Raw genomic sequence first — 16978 nt, forward strand, 5'->3', positions numbered from 1 at the left:
TAGTTCGCTTTTATTTTCCTATTCCTCGCTTACTTGAAACCTAATGGCGTTTTTCTTTTTCTGAATAGAATAATTATTTGGTCTTTATTGTTTTATTTCCTTCTATACTGTAACAAGACTGAGCTGATTGTGAAAATTTGTTTAAATTCCAATAAATACAAAATTAAATTGCAATATTAAAGTGAGATATAAATTGCTAATCAAGTATAATAATTATTACAATTCATGTTCAAGGCAGCTTAAGAGTAATACAATACTATAAGTTCTTTCCCCAAACATAATCTAAGTGGGAGATAAACTGACTTGCTCAAGGTCATGAGGTTTAATGTTTAAACCAGAATTTGATATACTGCATTTGTGAACAGGCACATTGAGGCAGTGTACATTCTATTTAACAAAACAGAACAGAACACCATTGTTCACAGGAAGGAACGTAGAGCAGAGTAGAAGAAACAAAGAACGGCAAAGAAAAAAAGAGAGATTGGAAAAGAGAAGGCAAGACAGGCAAAAGTCCCTAGCAGGTGAACTACTCCATGGCTATGTGCCATCAAAGGTCCACTGATGAGAAATGCCCTGAACGTTTTGAAAGATGGCTCAAGGAGCAGGAGTAAGCCGATTCTATGAGTATGTAGAGTCTAAACAAGCAGATGAAAATCTTGTGAGGAATGTAGTCAGTGAGATGAACCATAGGGTGGAATCATAGGCGACAATTTTGAGCCTGTCAGACTTACAGAGCTGCCAAGTTACCCATTCCAGGAGGGAGACTTTTTGGCCAGTCCTGATTTTAAACTTACATCCCAAAGCAGTGTAGTAATTGTAGTCCATGATTCTAGCCATTGAAATCAGTGCTGCAGGTCCCATAATGCACCAGGATGAAGTTGACAGAAATCCAGGACCGGCCAAAAAGTCTCCCTCCTGGAATGGGTAACTGGGCAGCTCTGGACTCAGTCCCTGGGATGCAATGGGCGTTGCGCAACTGCATGAGTGCAGAGCTGCCAGGAGGGAGACTTTTTGGCCGATCCTGGTTTTAAACTTACATCCGAAAGCAGTGTAGTATTTGCAGTCCATGAGTCTATCCATTGAAAACAGTGTTGCAGGTCCCATAATGCACCAGGATGAGGTTGGCAGAAATCCAGGACTGGCCAAAAAGGTCTCCCTTCTGGAACGGGTAACTTGGCAGCTCTGTGAGTGTTCTAGTCCCACACATATGCAAGCCTAGAGCAGGAGTAATTATAGATGGCACTGGGAAGGCTTAAATGTAGGCATCCAGAGAGCATCTGATAGGAGTCTATTCTATAAAGGAACAAAGGTGACTACTTTCCTTTATAGAAAACTAGCCTATTGGACAGAAAACAGAGGGTAGGGTTAAATGGTCATTTCTCTCAATGGAGGAGGGTGAACAGCAGAATGCTGCAAGGATCGGTGATGGGACTGGTGTTGTTTAACATATTTATAAATGATATGGAAATCATAATGACCAGTAAGGTGAATAAATTTGCAGATGATGTAAAAATATTCAAGGTTGTTAAAACAGGTGCGGACTGTGAAATATTGCTGGAAGACCTTAGGAAATTGGAATACTGGGCATCCAAATGGCAGATGAAATTTAATGTGGAAAAATGCAAGGTGATGTACATTAGAAAGAATAATCTGAATCATAGTTACCTGATGCTAGACTCCACCTTGGGGGTCAGCACTCAAGAAAAAGATCTAGGAGTCATTGTAGATAATACACTGAAATCTGCTGCTCAGTGTGTGGCGGCGGCAGCCAAAAAAGCAAACAGGATGCTAGGAATTATTAGGAAAGGGATGGTCAATAAGACCAAAAATACTATAATGCATCTGTATCACTCCATGGTGCGACAGCACCTTGAGCATTGATTGCATTCAGTTCTGGTTGCCGCATCTCAAAAAAGATACAGCGGAATTAGAAAAGGTTCAAAGAAAAGTGACCAAAATGATAAAGGGGATGGAACTCCTCTCATATGAGGAAAGGCTAAAGAGGTTAGGACTCTTCAGCTTGGAAAAGAAATGGATAAGGGGAAATATGATTGAGGTCTACAAAATCCTGAGTGGTGTAGAATGAGTAGAAGTAAATCGATTTTTTTACTTGTTCCGAAAATACAAAGACTAGGAGATACTCAAGGAATTTACACGGAAATACTTTTAAAACAAATAGGAGGAAACATTTTTTCACTCAAGAAATAGTTAAGCTCTGGAACTCTTTTGCTGGAGGATGTGGTTATGGTGGTTAGCGTATCTGGGATTAAAAAAGGTTTGGACAAGTTCCTGGAGGAAAAGTCCATAGTATGCTACCGCGGTAGTAGGGTCGATTTGGTGCACACTACCCACGCGGTAGCCCTACTGCAGCTTAGTAAAAGGACCCCTAAACATTTAGGCAAGAGCACTTATGCCAGATTTAGAGCTGGTGTGTTAGTGCCTAATTGCTGCAGATGCACATACAAGTTATCCCTGGGATTCTATATATTATGCTGAGATTTCCATGCGGAAATTGAAGCGATGCATACAATTTTTAATTAGTTAACAAGCTAATCAGCGCTGATAATTGGATGTTAACAAGCAATCAGCACTAATTGGCATTAATTAAAATTTACACGCAGTACTTGCTAAGTATATTCTGTAATGTGGTGCATGAAAATTCTAAGTCACATAGTTGAAAAGTGGGTGTGGTTACTGAAATGGAATGGGCGGGGCATGGGTGTTTCTAAACTCAATGCCTGTTGTTATAAAATACACCTGCTCCGCGCCTAATTTAAGCGTTGAGATTCACACCAGGTTTTAGTTGGTATAACTGACCGTACCTCAGTTTTATATGTTTTTTTAAAGCGTAGTTTGGGTGTTTCCTCTCCATTACACAAAAGAATGTGACCTATGTTGATTTGAGGATAGAAGGGGCTTTAGTTTTATTTGAGTATTGACGCCAGTCTCCTTTTCAGCAAATCCATGCAGCGCATCACTTTTAGTATGTTCTTCTTAGAGCGGTGTTGATATGAGGGAGATTGTGGTGCCTTTTTACAAACCACTATTTAAGCGGCGCTATTGCTGTTATGACTCCCAGTTTTAAAAGGAGTAAGGTAGCAATATACAGCTCCTTACATTATAGTTCAATGCATTTGCTAAGCTGCAAGCATATATGGTTTGTGGCAAAGCATTGGGTAAGCATCCAAATTAAATATTCTTAATGCGCTTTACGTTTCATAATAATGTTTTTCAACCTTGCGATATCAGCAGAGGTAGTTGTCATTATATCTCATTTTTTTTATGGCAAGACATTTTGGTCAACGTAGTATGCTGATATACAATTCATACAAAAAAACAGCACCACGGGCCTTTAAAATGGAACAAAGTTCTTTAATGAATGAGCCTTGACCCGACACGGGCCGTGTTTCGGTGACTAGCACCTGCGTCAGGGGTCACAGTGATGACGTGGAAAACTTGGGGAATAACTCGAATATTTTGGTGCTTTGTAGCTTTTACTACATGAGACGTGGGGTAAGGAATATTGTAGATGAAAATATTCGAGTTATTCCCCAAGTTTTCCACGTCATCACTGTGACCCCTGACGCAGGTGCTAGTCACCGAAACACGGCCCGTGTCGGGTCAAGGCTCATTCATTAAAGAACTTTGTTCCATTTTAAAGGCCCGTGGTGCTGTTTTTTTGTTTGGACTTTAGTTTGTACTTTGTTCCCTCTCTTTTGATATACAATTCATAGACATTGGATTTTATTATCAACCAAATTAAGGGAGCAAAGAAAGGATGGGAGAATCCTCACCCGAGAACCTCTGTGTTGGGAAGAGTGGGGGGTAGAACAGTCCTGACCAGCATCTAGTGCAGGTTGAAGTCCCCCAATATCATCAGGTGAGGTGATTGATAAGGTAAGTAAAGTTGAACTAATTGTTGATAAAAACGGGGTCATAATTAAGGGGTCCATAAACTGACAATATCAGCAGTTCATGGCTATGAAACCACAAAAAAGTCAAAACATAACGACCCCAAGGATCTTTAGAAACTCCACTTTGAATTGAAGCCCCTTACGAATGAGAATAGTCACCCCACTCTGCCTTCCCTCTGAAGATGCAGAGAAGACCTCTCCCACCCAGGAGCGTCTCAACTTCAGCTGTTCATCACCTGTCAAGCGTGTTCCTTGGAGACACGCAACATCTGCACCATGAAGCTTGACAGCTGAGAGAACCTTTCTTCGTTTCACTGGAGATTAAATCCCTGAACAGTCATGAACAATTTCAAAAAAGGAGGAAGGGGAAATGTCATTTTGTCACACCTCACATTGAGCACTAATTCTATAATGGTATCTGAGTGCCAAGATGCTGTTATAGAATACTGGTGTAAATAGGCATTGGTACACCTACATTTTGGTGCACCTGTTTACACCATGTCAGTGACTGGCATAGATGGGCACACCTAATGGCAAGCTATTCCCAGGATTCTATATAGGACGCCTTAATTTCCATGTGGAAATCAAATCATATTCTATAACAATGTGCATAACTTGTTTCCAGGTGACATCAGAAAGGCCAGACTCCTTTAGATCAATGCTAGCTGCATATGGCGAGTCCCTGTCATCAGGTCACCTGCTAATGGGATCTCCATAGGGGACTGCTCCTTTTGGAATCACTTAGAGAACATGCTCTTCAGTCCACGGCTACTAATATGTTGGTAGATCCATTAGAAAGGATGGCAAGGTTGGTTAGTACTATTGCCTTTTCAGTGACTGGGCCTCTGTTTTGACACACTGTTTCACTTCCCTCACTTATGTAGTTTTCCACATGAAATTGGAAGCCTGGTTATTTGTACAAGCTTTAGATAGAGTTTGACTGCTTCTGAACAAGGCTTTTTTTTTTTTTTTTAGAGTTTGGAGCATATTTTTTAAGTAGTCATGTAGAAACATTTTGTTTTGCATTTGTCATTGGTTTCTTGTGCTTTTATGTATGCTCTCAATTGTATACTGCCTATGCTTTGCATTGTATTAGTGGTTTATGTATGTACATAAGTACATGCACCATGTTACAGAATATGCTTAGCGAGTTGTGCGTGTAAATCTTAATGCCAATTAGTGCTGATAATTGCTTAACATCCAATTAACAGTACTGATTAGTTAGCTAGTGCATTTATGCATGCATTGTGTATGTAATTGCACATGCCCCAATACAGAACTGACCTGCACATGTACACTTTTCAACTTGTTTTCCAGCAGAATGTGAAAAATATACAAGAGTGTGAAGTGCTATATACATGGTGCTCCAGATGAGGTATTGCTTACAATCACACCATTGGGATTGTGGATGCCTAGAATCAGTGGTGTGCTGGTAAATTTTTAACAACAGGCTCTCTCCCTGGTCCACTTCGGCGCCCCCCCCCCCCCCCCCCCCCCGTCCACCACTGCGCCCCCCCGTCCACCTCTGTGCCCCCCAAAATTGCAGAGCTGGCTATAGCCAATGGGTGGGGGGCAATGCATTACTCTCTCCAGGAAAAAAAAATTAAATGATCCCAGGTTCCAATCTAATTCATGTTTAATGTGGGATAAAATGCCATAAATAAGTAAATAAATATAAACTTTTAATGTTGAGCACCTGATTCTCAAAGGGAACATATTCCAAACACTATAATGAAAATAAAATGATTTTTTTCTTCCTTTGTTGTCTGGTGACTGTTTTTCTGATCATGTTGGCCCAGTATCCGATTCTGCTGCTATCTGTCCTCTTAACTCCGTTTCCAGGGCTTCCTTTCCATTTATTTCTTTCCTTTCCTCCTTTCCTCCTTTCTTCTTCATTTCTGGTCCTCAGCTTCTGCCTATTTTCTTCATCCATGTGCAGTTTTTCTCCTCTCTTCCTTTCCCCTTATCTTATCTCCTTCCTCACTCTTCCCTCCCCTCCATCCATGTCCAGCATTTATTCTCTCTCCCCTCCTCTCCCCCTGCCCTCCATCCACCCATGGCCAGCAGTGACCCTCCTCTCCCCTGCCCAGCATGCACCCATACCCAGCGACCCTTCTCTCCCCTGCCCTCCATCCACCCATGGCCAGCGACCCTTCTCTCCCCTGCCCTCCATCCACCCATGCCCAGCAGTGACCCTCCTCTCCCCTGCCCTCCATCCACCCATGTCCAGCAGTGACCCTCCTCTCCCCTGCCCTGCATGCACTCATGGCCAGTGACCCTTCTCTCCCCTGCCCTGCATGCACCCATGACCAGCGACCCTTCTCTCCCCTGCCCTCCATCCACCCATGGCCAGCGACCCTTCTCTCCCCTGCCCTCCATCCACCCATGCCCAGCAGTGACCCTCCTCTCCCCTGCCCTCCATCCACCCATGCCCAGCAATGACCCTCTTCTCCCCTGCCCTGCATGCACCCATGTCCAGCAGTGACCCTCCTCTCCCCTGCCCTGCATGCACTCATGGCCAGTGACCCTTCTCTCCCCTGCCCTGCATGCACCCATGACCAGCAACCCTTCTCTCCCCTGTCCTCCATCCACCCATGGCCAGCGACCCTTCTCTCCCCTGTCCTCCATCCACCCATGTCCAGCAGTGACCCTCCTCTCCCCTGCCCTCCATCCACCCATGCCCAGCAGTGACCCTCCTCTCCCCTGTCCTTCATCCACCCATGCCCAGCAGTGACCCTCCTCTCCCCTGCCCTCCATCCACCCATGCCCAGCAGTGACCCTCCTCTCCCCTGCCCTCCATCCACCCATGCCCAGCAGTGACCCTCCTTTCCCCTGTCCTCCATCCACCCATGCCCAGCAGTGACCGTCCTTTCCCCTGTCCTCCATCCACCCATGTCCAGCAGCTCCCTTCTCTCCCCTGCCACCCCCTCCCGATTTCTTTCACAAATTCTCCTGCTTCCTCCCTCCCTCCCGATCCGGTCCCTCACCGACCCTACCTTGACTATCGAATTCTTCGGGGCAGGCAGTGTTGCCTGCCCGCTGCCATCGCTGACTTTCCTCCGCCGCCCGATCGCGCTTCAAAATGGCCACGAGACTTACAGAAGTCTCGCGAGGCTGCCTCTGGAAGTCTCGGTGGCCATTTTTAAAGCGCAAATAGGCGGCGGAGGAAAGTCAGCGATAGCAGCGGACAGGCAACACTGCCTGCCCCGAAGAATTCGATAGTCAAGGTAGGATCTGTGAGGGACCGGATCCGGAGGGCGGAGGGAGGGAGAGCCGGCTCGCCCTTTCCAACAACCGGCTCGCAAGTCCGGCCAAAATTTAACAACCGGATCTTGCGAGCCGGAGCGGGCAGGCTCCAGCACACCACTGCCTAGAATGGACTGTATGAGCCAGGAAAGGCGGTATAACAAATGTAATAAATCATAAACCATTATTGACCATAGGGGCAGTGGTAGGTAGTAATACATTACTAATATATTACCAGTAAAATATTACTTTTAAAATTAATATATAATTGTAACAATTACTTTTGTGCAAATATAATGAAATAACTCTGATCATTACTTTTTCCAACAACAAGTAATATAATGTCTCATTACTTTATATAGAGGTGTATTTTCAAAGCTGTTAGACTTACAAAGATCCATACTAATCTATGGACCTTTGTAAGTCTTAGGCGCTCTTTTACTAAGCTGCGGTAGGGCCTACACATGTGCAGCGTGCACCTAAGTGACACTACTGCCAGGCTAGCGCACCCCCTGGTGGTAATTTCGGATTTGGAGCGCACTCATTCTGGCAGTAGAATTTAAAAAAAAAATTTTCTACCACGCATGGCATTTCCGGAGAGCAGATGTAAATTTCCATCTGTGCAATAAGGGGGTCTTTTACAAAGGAGTGCTAGCATAGCTATTCAAACAGATTTACCCAAATGACTTGACCTACCATAAGCAAACATAAGCAACCCATCCATTTACCGGTTCATCTAATCATTAACAACAATGGCTCAGAAATTACCTCCTACCAATCTTCTCACTCTCCATGCTCTTTCCCCTACCTCTTCATTGCTCCACTTCCTTACCTATCCCTATCCTTTCTCTCATACCTCTTTTATCCCATTTACCCTTGTTCATTTGTCCTACCACATTTGTTGATTCAGATACTACAGATTGTATTCTCTTGTTACTATGTAAGCTGCATTGAGCCTGCGATGAGCGGGAACGCGCGGGATACAAATGTAATAAATAAATAAAAATAAATAAATAAATGCTAAGATGCCCATATGAATATACCCTGGGATTCTCTATAACACGCTGAGATTTCCGTGCAAAAATCAAAGCATATAACAGTGTGCATAACTTAACTGGTTAACTAGCTAAGCAGCGCTGTCAAGCAAATATCTGCACTCCTTTAGATTGTAAGCTCTTCTGAGCTGGGACCGTCCTTAGTTATTAATTTGTACAGCGCTGCGTAACCCTAGTAGCGATCTAGAAATGTTAAGTAGTAGTAGTAGTAGTAGTAATTAGCATTAAGATTTACACGTACAACTTGCTAAGTGTATTCTGCAACGTGGTGTGCTTAAATTCTTTGTCTCATAGTTGAAAAAGGGGCATGGTCATGGGCATTTCTAAAATCTATGCGCTTTGTTATAGAATACACCCACTCTGCGCCTAATTTAGGTGTCAGGATTTATGCCAAGCAAAACATGGCATAAATGGCCTTGACTAAATTTGGTTGCATGGAGAGGCGCTTCTCATATTCTATATATACCGTGTGGAAATTTAAGCCTATTCTATACAATATAGGCGTGCTTTAGAGAATATGCCTAGGCGTACTTTTTTCCACATGGAATTTTCAGGTGTCATATATAGAATCTAACCCATAATGGGCGTCTTAGTGTTTAGCGCACACTAATTTTTTGCCCACACTAAAAACACTAGTGCACCTTTGCAAAAGTGACCCTAAGTGCATAGATTGTGACTGCCCATGCTCTACCTCTGAGCATACTGCAGGTACTTAGACACTTTTTAATTTTATATGAACTCATTTTTGCACATAAAACAGCATTTTACATATGAAAATTATAAAATTCTCAGCCAGTCCCAACTTCTTGAAATTTACAATCTAATAAATTAGCTGTGAAACACAGACATTATTGTTTAAAAATAATCTTATTTGCTTCTGATAACACATCTCAGTGAAGCAAATTCATAAACTGTAGTGTTCTGTATTTATATGTGAGATCTCATGACAGGTATTATTCAGTGGAGAATGCAGACTGGATAGGATGGGACTTGCCTAGTAAAAAAAGATCTGGCCAACAAATAGTAGAAATATTCCTGCTGTGTAAATAGTCTGTGCATTTGTGACCTTGGGTAAATCAATGGGCTTCCTGTTACCTTAGGCACTAATTTAGATTATGTGTTCTACATGCTATAGCCTGGAAAGGCAGATAAATAAGTGCAAAGCACAGTGGCAGGTGGTAATACTGGAGCAACTGCCGTTTGTTTGTTCTTTCTTTCCTTAATATATTTACAGGATTGAAAGAATAGTCCCCTAGGAACATAAGCTGCAGGGAGAAATCTCCTTTCTGTTACAAACCTGTTGAAATCTGAGTCCTTATCCTCATTTCAGTGACAAAATCTGAGTCCTGACCTCATAGAACTGAAAACTACTTCTTTTCTTTTCAAACGTGTTTTCTAAGTCTGCTGACCGAACTGCCCTCATAAACTGTGCAGTTACTACACTGCCTGAAAATAACAGGACTATGTAAACTCTGTACGAAAGATTTATTTGGTATTTTTTTTAAAACAGAGGATTTTGCTACTACAACTAAACTGTATAACTGCGAGATCGTTTAGTTACCCGCTGGACATGAAGTGTCATATATGAAAAAGACAATCTGCACGGCATGCGCGACGGTCAGCACACCCAAAATGTAGCTCTGGGTGTAAAGCTTTATGATTGCCAGATAGATGAACTCCTGAGAGGGGAAAAAAAGCGAGAAAGACTGAGCAGTCAGCGCGAGGCGCTCCGCTTTAGGCCTGCGTGGCATGCCCCGCGCCACCTGCAGGGACCGCTCTGCAGCGAGCGCACATTCACAGGCACGCGCGACTAGAGATCCGGCCGTGGCGCGAGCACAAGGGGAGCGCGCGCCTGGTGGCTTTAGCCCTGCATTTATGCACGATTGTTTATTCTGTGTGCGACGAGCGCGAGCGCCGGAGGGAAGTTGAACCCACGAAAAAAAAAAAAAAGCCCCACGTGCGCGCGCCCCCGTATGTGTGTGGGAGGGGAGGGCGCCCTCCTCCCCCTTCTTCTCAGTAGAGCATGTTCCGCTTAGTTTCTTGACTTGAGTCTCACTCTCCGCTTTCGGGAAGCGGACGAGAAGCGCGCACGCCGGGGGGTCTGTCTGCAAGTTGTGTGGTAAGACGTCGTTCATGTTGCTTTTTGTAAAGTGTGTTTTTTTTTTTCTTTTTAGGGAGATAGGCGAGGGTGTCCCCTACTTCCTCTTTTTTTTTTTTTCTGTCTCTCTTTAAACCAGTGGTCGAACAAGTTTCCTTTATGATGATGATGATTTCGGCCACAAGGCTTTCGCTGCTTTATTTCGCAGTGGCGAAGCGGTGGAACGGCGAATTTGGTTTCCGCTGCACCGCCGCCCCCCCCCCCCCCCCCCTTGTTCCCTTGAACGGCAAAAGTGAGACAAGGTGTCTGCAGTCGGAAATGGGGTTGTACTTTGCTAACCAGGGCCCTTGACTGACCAGCGACGACCGAGTTTCCAAGTTCCCCTTTTCTAAGTTGGTTGCGCTGAGTAGGAAAACCCCACTTCTACTCTTCTAGGATTCTGCACAGTGTGCGAAGTGCGCATAACTTTTGAGCGCAGGAAAAGGGGGAGGATCGTGGTTCTTTCTTTAGTGCTTAGCTTACCCAGCTCAGCTGCTTGGGTAGTTCATTCATCTCCAGTTGAGGGCCATGTTATGGTTGTACCTAAACTGAGTGGATGAGGTCGCATAAAACCTGCGATATTGGGTCAGACTAATGATCCATTGAGCCCTGAATAAAAAGTCCGAATCGCTTGGAAGTATCCAGCATATCCCACTAGGAAAGTCCTTTCCATAAGCGCGGAGACAGCCAGGGCTGTTGGGTTAATATTTGTGGACTTCTCATCCAGAAACTTATCCAAAGTCCTTTTATAAAACTCAGCTATGCTGCTAGCCTTGACCAGGTTCTCTGGCAGCAAATTCCACAGCTTAATTGTGCAATAGTTTGTCATTTGTATCATGATGAACTGAGAAAATACAGGTCGTCGGGGACTACTCACAGTGTAGCAAGAGTGAAGTATTCCTGGTCTAGCATTGTAGTGCTTTTCTTTACTAAAGCTGGAACGCTTTTATACGCTGCCAAATATGTAATACAAGAGGGGGTGGAGCTAGGGATGTCGCACAACGCTACCTGTAAGGTGTACCTTTTGTGGAAGCAAAATAAAGAATTAACCGATCATGCTCTTTGCAACTTTGTCCTTTCTTCGAGTGTCAAAATTTACTTTGAATAGGAGCAAATCCCAATGCTTGCACAGACCCATGTCATTTATAAGAGCATCACTAATGTACAAGAGAGAGATTTAAAGTGGTGAGACCTATCATTCTCTTGGCTCTCTTCATTGCTTTTTCTATTAGTTTCAAAGTTCATGCTTTCAAATATTGCTCATCAGAGAAGTGCCAGTCTTGAAATGCACATTGCTACTACATTATTTATTTCAGTTCACTTCTGGAATGATTTTTTGCTTTATTGTAAAATGCTCAGATGGTCCCAATGGGCTGTATATTACATTTGGATAAATATAATAATGACCTATGCATCTGTAAGAAAAACAGAGATTTAAGAAACTAATGGATTTGAGAGAGATGTATACTCTGTTGCTGATGTGTTAGGAAAGAGACAGTGATGAGAACAAAAACTATCCAATCATGGTTCTCTATTCAGGTCTAGTTGGTACTGGGTATGCTGTTCTGTCATGTTAATGGGTTTTTTTTCTTTCTCATTTTCTTTAAACTTCAAATATTTATTAAACAGCAGAATTACAAAATTGTATCATTTTCAGTTTGTGTCAAAATCCAAATTCAGAGTGTTGATTTCTTATTCTTTTAACAATGAAACAATGTATTTTATTTAGTGCATTTGATATACTGCTGAGGCTTTCACATAGACATACAGCAGGCATACTATCTGCTTACCTTCCAGTGAGAACAGTTGTGGTCTGTAAAACCAACAACCTTTTAGAATTATCTCAAAAGGTTAAGCAGATGAGGAGGCTAGGGTGAAATGTGAACCCAATTAAATACCTATGCTGGAGTGGGTACTTAGAGCACTGTATTTCTAAATGGGTTAATTTTGTACAGGAATAAACCTCAAACCTATGCCAGCATTTGCTAGAGATGAGTCTTAATGATGGCAGTACCTTTATCCCCTCTTTTCTGAAGGGGTCCATTTGATTGTAGTTACTCCTTTTAGACCGCAAACTATCTGCTGATGCAGTGGGTCCGTGAACAAGTTCACCATGGCCTATATCTGCATGTCTGGCCCATGGGCATCTAATACTGAAAGCAAAACTTTGGCCATGCATCCTATGTTTTGCTCAAGGCCTCCCCCAACCCACTCCCCTGCAAGGTATCCTGCATCTCCCCACCTCTTTCGTTCCCCATGGCATTGTTGCTAGTCTGCTCTTTGCTGCCCTATCTCCTTTTTTCCCCCAGAGCTACAGCCAACATCTAGAAGATACTCCAAGGAAGGACTTTAACTGTGTACTCTCAGGGCCTGTTGCTGTATCCTTCCTCTTCTGATGCAAGCTTTCTGTTGAAGAGGGTAGGAGGGGCAAGCCTTGCGCAAGTGTGCTTAATGGTCTGCTGCTGCACTGACATCAGCTTGCTGTTGTTGTGCCTTTCTCTTGCCAGTACCATGCTGCCACCCCTGAAGTCTGCCACGTTAGTGGTTGGGCCAACCCTTCATGTCTGCAGCAAGGATGGTTAGAGCAGTTGGCTGAGAACCAGGAAAGCCAGGGTCCAAATCCTGCTGATGCTTCTTTTCTGATCTTGCATGAGTCACTTATTCCTCCATTGCCTCCAGTGCAGACCTAGATTATAAGCCAGGGTTAGGAAAATACCTAGCCTAATTGAATGTAACATGAATGTAACACTGATGTTGGGGTCCAAGATATTTGACCATGTTTTAAGTGACTCCGCATTATATTGGGTCTACACAGTAATATGTAATGGCAGAAAAAAAGGGAGGTCCAACCCTTGACCATGCTATAAGCAATCCTCTCTTATTGAGCTGTGTTACATGGGGTCTGCAATGTACTACTGAAAAAGCATGAGAAAAATCCAAATCCATTTTCTTTTCCTGTTATAGCTGCCACCCACATTAGCCCTAGAGCTTAAACTAAAAGTGGGCAGCTTTTTATCCTGGGAGATGTGTGGTCAGCATGAATCTTTTTCTTCTGGTCATACTTGGAATGGTGGCCTTTCTAAGTTTCCATATAGATTTCATACAGTAGGATTGTAATGTGGAAGTACTCAGCTAGTTAAGACCAGTTTTTCTCGTCTCGTAGATGAACATCAACTAGTTGTACAGTGGAAGAATTTTAGGTAGAAACATGTCCTCTTACTTCAGGATGTTAAAAAACTTCTATTGGAGGTTCTATTTTAAAAAGACAGCGGAATGGGGTGGGCTACAGGGGCCAACGTCCCACCAATGTTTTGTCCAACACAGCATTGAGAAATAGAGTGTGCAGAATTTTTAATTTATTTTTTGGTGTGGTATAAACTGTCCTCTGCTGTTCAGTTCTGTGTTTGTTTAGGGACTTTGCAGTGCAAAAAAGGTTGTAGAATTCTGAATTTAAAAATCCTGCAAACACATTCATATTGGTGTGCTTGCTGGGAAATTCAGAACAGTTGGGGCCAGATATACATCTCTGCTGGGAACAGACCCAAACATTCTTTGATCTAGCACAAAATGCCATTTTTTTTCTAGTATGAGATACTGCCAAGGGCTGCTTTATTCTATGTGGAGGAAGAAGGGGCTGGGTGTTTTGGAAATGTCTTTACATCCCACCAATTCCTATATTTCATAACTCTGTAAACAACTGGGTCTATCTGCTCTGCCTGTTTTTCTCACTGTTGAAGCACTTCAGACTTTTATCCCAGATTTTCCTTGGCTGTTTTCATAAGTAAGGATCCGTTTTGCATTTAGAGCTTTCTTGAATCCATGTACTATTTCCAACTCCCACTACCTCCATTGGGAGGCTGTCCCGTGCTAAGGTCGTTGCCCTTTTTCTGAAGACATACATCGTTATGTTACGTATGAACATAGATGTGTGTGTTCTGTTCTCTAAATTATCAATTCATTTACTTTATCACAGCTTTGTAGGAAGGATTTGTGAACCACTTTGATGTGTACTTTCAAAAGGTGGTCAAGAAAGCACTTCGCTAAACTAGAGGGGTATGCAAGTTTATTTATTTATTGGGATTTATTAACTGCCTTTATGAAGAGTGACCACTGATTGTTTCCACCGCTGGACTCGAGTAACTTCTTTTAAAAAAAAATGCTCATATAAAAGCATGTTAGCACACTTTAGTAACTTGTCCAAAGGGCCCTTTTACAAAACGGAGGTACCTGTACTGCTGCATTACCATGTGCCAAATCAGGCCTACCACTGGGCTCACTCTGGAGCCCAGCGGTAGTTCCGGCTTCTGTCATGTGGCAACTAGGGTGTTTGTATTTTCTAGTGCCAGGAGTGTGCCCAGCAGTGCAGCGCTTCCCGGTTACCACCAGGGCCCCTACCACCTCCTAAATAAGAGGCAGTAAGGGTTCCACCAGGAAATCAAGTGGCTCATCCCCACAACCGTTTCCATCCCCCTGTTGAATTTCCTTTTTCCAAGTGGGGGGTCTTGGGGCAGCAAACCAAACACCACCGCAGGGCCCTTTTTACCACCGCTTGGTAAAAGGGGCCCTAAATTACTCCGTTCCTTTTATCTTGCTGCACCATATGCCTGGAATAGACTTCCTCAGCCGGTACGTCTAGCTCCATCTCTGGCCGTCTTCAAATCTAAGCTAAAAGCCCACCTTTTTGATGCTGCTTTTAACTCCTAGCCCTTATTACCTTGTTTAGAACCCTTATCATCCTCACTTTAATATTTCCTTATCTCTTATTTGTCCTGTTTGTCTGTCCTAATTAGATTGTAAGCTCTGTCGAGTAGGGACTGTCTCTTCATGTTCAAGTGTACAGCGCTGCGTACGTCTAGTAGCGCTATAGAAATGATAAGTAGTAGTAGTAAATTAGCTAAGCAGTTCATGGTTAGCACACGTTAAATCCTGCACTAGTGCTGGCCTGCAGTAATGGCTACCGCCTGCTAAAATACTGTAAGCGCACTAAATATCCTGTGCTAAGTGGGCAGGATAAGGATGGAGATTGGGTGTGGACTGCAGATTACAGTTAACACGTAATTAGCCTGTGCTGTCACTTCTGCAGTTAGTGTGGGTGCAGATACTGCCTCCTCAGTAGGAAGCAGTAAGTAAATCCCTGCTAAATGTGAATAGATTTGACACGCAATAAGTAACTTTTTTCAGTGCAGTAACTGTAGAGGTTCTCCTGGGCACATTCCCAACAGTTACTGCACAGCTTTTGCACTATTATGCATTACTTTTAGCTGCCAAAGTGAATGGAAGTGGAAATATACACTTTAGTAAACAGGCCTCTTAATCCGCCATGAGCTGCTGACAAAAAGGCATGTGCTAAATTTTAAAAACCAATAATAATGGATCGGAGAAGGTTGAGTTCGACATCCCTTCTGACTTTGGGTCTCTATTCAGACTGTTCTCCTGTATGTAGCTTTTACTCTGTTCTAGAGTTAATGCCACAGGATTTGCACAGACAGTTCGACCTTGCTGATGAATGAAGTATTTGTAATAGGTCCAGTGCACAGCATCCAAAGTAAACTGTATCCACCATGTATACTGTCTTGCTTTTAAAAGGTACACAAGTCAAAGCTTAACATTTGCCCAAAGTCAGCCAAAAGGTTCACTCTTTAGTTGCTTCTCTTGAAATTCTTGGATCTGTTCCCTTGAAGTCCTAGGAGCAGGTTCTCTTCAGTTCCCTTTACTGGCCTGGTATAGCATTCTTCATTTGGGGGTGGGGGTGGAGGACAGTTTTAAGTTTCGAGCAAAAAAGTGCCCACTTACCCAAGAATTTAAATTTGTTCTGCTTGTAGGAGGGAAGAGACTTCTAACTAATGTGTGGAAAGGAGTGGGATATTTCCCTTGCATGGTTATTCTGTAATTTTTTTAAAAACCTTTTAAAAAGTTACATGAATTTGAAAGCCATGGGCAAAAAATAGCTACTCTTTCAAAGTTATTCAAGCAAACTTTCTTGCAGACTTCTTACAGATTTTTATTTTATTTGGCCTGCTTTATGTAAAATTTGGCCTTGAGTTCCCTGGACTCATCCCATGACATGCCCTGTTCTGTATGTTGATGTTTATTATAGTTGGATATGTTACCCATCACAAAATATAACAAACCAGTTAACAATTTCAGTTTAATAAACACTGCACATAGACAACAGAACAAGGCTGGAAAGAAAAGCTGGAGATACAATTTTATGTTATCAGTCCAAATGTCTCTGAAAAATTAAAACAATCGAGACTTTAATTTCTATTGAAACACTCAATAGGTAATGTTCCACAACAATGGGGCCTGAAATCTAAATGCAGTCTTATGAGAGGATTCCAGTTCTAATCTGAATGGAGGGAACTACAAGCAGGCTATAATTGACAGTTATCTTCCTGCATGGAAAACAGTTGTGCTGTTTTTACTCCTGGAGGAATTTAGCATTAAAAAAAAATGTAACTTGATTTGTAATTATTTTTGTGCCAAATTCCCATCCCAGATCAAACACCCTGCTAACCTTTTCAGGCTCAAACCTCACCAAGTTTGCTGTCCCTCCCTGGTAGTTTTAGCCCCCCGCTTTCCCCATCCCATCTCTGGGCTTTTACACCCCACTATTTCTTTCTGTT

General features: G+C 43.0%; 1 protein-coding gene across 1 annotated transcript in view; it reads left to right on the plus strand.

Annotated features, from left to right (window-relative positions):
• Positions 1 to 10178: 10178 nt before the first annotated feature.
• NEK6 (NIMA related kinase 6) overlaps positions 10179 to 16978 on the plus strand; it is a 314703-nt gene continuing 307903 nt past the window's right edge. Inside the window, exon 1 of the mRNA XM_030207370.1 lies at positions 10179 to 10334. The gene's annotated coding sequence lies outside the window, so the exon portion shown is untranslated. The remainder of the gene's footprint in view (positions 10335 to 16978) is intronic.

The sequence above is a fragment of the Microcaecilia unicolor genome, chromosome 6, assembly GCF_901765095.1.
Source record: "Microcaecilia unicolor chromosome 6, aMicUni1.1, whole genome shotgun sequence".
NCBI lineage: Eukaryota > Metazoa > Chordata > Amphibia > Gymnophiona > Siphonopidae > Microcaecilia > Microcaecilia unicolor.